The sequence below is a fragment of the Rattus norvegicus genome, chromosome 5 (assembly GCF_021556685.1).
Source record: "Rattus norvegicus strain SHRSP/BbbUtx chromosome 5, alternate assembly SHRSP_T2T, whole genome shotgun sequence".
In the NCBI taxonomy this organism is placed as follows: Eukaryota; Metazoa; Chordata; class Mammalia; order Rodentia; family Muridae; genus Rattus; species Rattus norvegicus.
In genome coordinates, this window is record NC_141538.1 from 6,820,887 (window position 1) to 6,825,000 (window position 4,114).

Genomic DNA, 4,114 nt, shown 5'->3' on the forward strand with positions numbered 1-4,114 from the left:
ATCATTCTTGCTTTTCATCTTTGGGCTATTTCCATCTTCTAAGTTTCTCTTATTTTTCCTCCAGTAACTCTCCCTAAGCCATTACTTTTATACTTATATATTAACAGTCCTTCAGAAAGATCTTTCAGTCACATGAAAAGAAAGAGGTAATTTAATAGCACTGGCTGATCCTACTTGAAAGGATAAGTAACTGCCAATATCTGTATCACATGTCTCTAACCACATCACTCTTCATGAAACCCATGTGTGGGAAATTGCCCTTAAGAAAATGTGGTGCATGTGGATCATGCCACCACCGGAACTGGAATACAACTGGTGAGAGCTTATGAGGTGGAGCATGCTCAAATTCCAGAAATCTCAAATTTGAGTCCAGCATGGTTGGGGTTAACTTGCTCTCTATTTTCCTGTCAGTCTTGAAGCACCTAACTCAGAGAACCTCAATCAGATTGTCACAGACATTTGGTCATTTAACCCAGCATATGGAATGCCTTTCCATGCTAATGAGGCATCCCTGTAGCCTTAGGCTTTAGCCTTTCCCTTCCTGGTTACTCTCATGCCCTCACCCCCATAACTGGTATAACCCTTGGTTCACCTTGAATAAAGTATATGCACTCAAACCCATCCCCAACTAAGAAATATGAACAAGCTAAGATCATCTCAGGGAGCTGGTTCATTAAAGATCATTAGACTTCACTCCCTTGACTCCCTCCCTTCTTGTAAGGGACTATACTTCACCCCCTCCTGGCCTGGGTCCCCATAAGGAAGAAACAGACCACAGACCTTACCCATTCTGGAAGCACCCTGTCCTCTCCAAACCAGTGTACCCAAGACACCCAGACACCCTGAGAGGTGAGGAGGAAACCAGTCCTACAAGCAATGACTGACTGCTTTACATGGTCAACAAACTAGAAAGTCCATTACAAGACCCAACTTTACTTAATATTATAAACCTTCCAATGTTTACATTCCAGAATACAAATGTTTTAAATTTCTAAACTAATTTTCTATTAAGATCTTTCTTCCTGATTCTCCTCAACATAGAGAAAACTAAAAGCATCGAATGTATTGCATCAGTATTTCTCATTATTACTGAATATAGCTCACAATTTCTAAGATACCTAGAATTATATTAGTCAGCATTATGTTACTGGATACAATACTTGGTACATGCTGCTTGTAAGGTAGAAGAGGGTTATTCAGTTCAAAGTTTGGGGATAAAAATGTCCAAGCTGCTTATCACAGCCACTCTAGTAAAACCCAGCTCTTGGCTGCATTATTTCAAGGGCTGGCATCAATGGCAGGTGTGTGTATCAGAGCATGTAAGCAAGTACATTTTGAACAAGGGCAGGAGGAAGAAGCCAGGTTTGCCTTCATTTGCCTTGACTCTGTAAGAATTCCAGGAATCACGTAGGTGCTACTTCATGCTTCCAGTGATCTAAGAACTTCCTATAAGACTCTGACTCCTAAAGGTTCTACCTCCTCCCAGTAGGACAACCTTGAGAACCAAATTATTAATACATGACACCTTAAGTGACAAAATTAGGTTTTGTTCAAACCATAGCACAAATTGATTCACATTTTAATTTCTCTAAAATTGAGAAGTATCTCACAACGGATACAATACTATAAATAAATGATAGGCTTCTTATTTCTCTACTTATTCATGTGGAGTAAAATATTCATGCATGTTATAACTAATGATTCACATTTCATGAGATTAAACCATTTTCCATAAAGCCATTGAACTTTTGTTCAAGTTCAGCCTCCCTATCTAACTATTGTTCAAATGATTTAATATTTGGCCCTAAAATAAAAACTGAATTCCTCCAGCAGTCATATCAAGGGAGCTTAGCTATTGAAGGTTCTTTTTGGAGTTGATAAAATGTCTGCATGAAATGTGTGAACAATTACAATGATGTGATTGTTGGAGCTAAATATTCCTTTGCTAGCTGGGAAAATATTATTAACCTAATGATAATATTTCCCTTTAAAACCAAGAGATTTTTTAATACAAATAATTCCTTGAATTTTGCAGACTCTTTAGATTAGAATTGCATCTGTGTCTAATAAACTCTATTTGTCCTTAGGGGAAAGCTTGGTGGTTATTTATAGTTAAGTAATGTTAAGTAAAAATAAATATATATATATATATATATATATATATATATTAAGGGTTCCTGCTGAACAATGTAAAAATTAAAACTAAGAAAAGAAAGTGTTTGTCATTGGAGCATGGCCAGTATATTGTAAATCTTTACTGTCTTCAGGTTTTTGCAAAGACTGTTATCTGACTGCCGCCCCCCCTTTTATTTTTTATTTTGCTATGACTGCTTGCTCTTCACTACTGATTATTTTCATGTGGTTTTCTTCTGGGTAGCCTCCTTCTATATCCTCTAACAGGTCAATAAACCTCAGCTATACAAACTATCATAGTTGTGTGAAATAATGTGTAACTTCCTCAAGACTTTGTGCTTCTAAAAGATGATGCAGCATTACACATCAAGGGTCTATTGAATCAATATTGTGGTTTGAATGAGAAATGTCTTCTATAGGCTAGGTACATGAATACTTGGTCCCCTGTAGATGGTATCATTTGTATGGTGGATTATGGAACCTTTGAGACATACATAATTGCTGGAGGGATTAGCACATTGGGGACAGACTGAGAGCTTATAGTCTCACCTCACTTCCAGCTCACTTTCTCTGCTTGCTTTGAGTGAGTGAAATTGTGATCGTCCAGCTTCCTGTTCCTATTACCATGTCAGCTGTTTCCTGCTATACCTCCCACCACGATGAACTCTCATCTCTTTGGAACTGTAAACCAGTATAAATGCTTTCATCTATGAATTAATTTTGGTCACAGTATTTTATCACAGCATTAAAGAGCAAGTGATACAGACAGGTTTCTGAACATCTGGTCTGGGATGAAACAAATCCACAGCTAACTCCTTTGGTACTCTCAGCTTTCTGAAGTTATTTATATCCATGTTGGCCAAATCTGGAAGGTAGATCCCTCCATTTATTTCTCAAGATTTGGTTTCATTTTTTGCCTATATCTTTACTGGCACATTCTTCTATTTTCACAAGGTCTTATTGTACCACAAGCAAAACACTATAAACTGTGCATCACAGAAATATAAAAGAGTTCCTAGATTAAAACCAATGGCAGAAGCCAGTATCACCATACCCGAGAATCAAAGCAATACCCACTAAAGTAATCCACTCCAGCTTTAGAGATCAATTTATCATCTGTCGGATTTTTTAAGATCGATTTATTCATATTATGTGAATATACTCCCACTGTCTTCAGACACACCAGAACGGGACATGAAATTCCATTATAGATGATTATGAGTCACCATGTAGATGCTGGGAGTTAAACTTAGGATTTCTGGAAGAGCATTCAGTGCTCTTAACCTTTGAGCTATCTCTCCAGCCCTATCATTTGTTTTTAATATTTTTTCCTTAAGTACTCATAATTTCAATAGAAAACCAATTCAGTAATGTGTATTAATAATACTAATAAACTAAAGAAACACATACAGGTCTGTCTTTCATACTGGGAAACTAATATACTAGTATCCTTGTTGTGATGCTGTGTCTCAGACGAAAACTGCCATGTTATGGAAAAACACTATCATTTGGCTCTCTAGAATGTGACCTTTCTAGTGGTGGCTTTGTTCTCTCTTAGTTTCTATTCCTATTAAAGGATAGTCTCTTCGTGCTTTATTGAGGCAAGTACCTGATATGCACTCAGTGTTTGTGCAATGATGGAAATCACTGTAACAAAGGCTAAATACAGATCCACATTTTGCACACTATATGAAATTTTCTTCCTGAGATTTCCTCACCAGTACACTCATAACTAATTGGCTGATAGTCACAAGATAATTCCATCTTGCCAAATATGCAGTTCATGCCATATTCAACAATCTTCACTTGTCCCCATCCTCATCAAATTTTGAGTTAAATTTTAAATCTGTATGTGTAGGTATATACCCAGAGTGGAGCAAGAAGAACATATTTAGTATCCCGAACTAAATATATAAATTTGATACCAACTTTTTAACAGACATCATTCATTTTTTTCCTTGGCCTGCAGGTTGAACTTGTC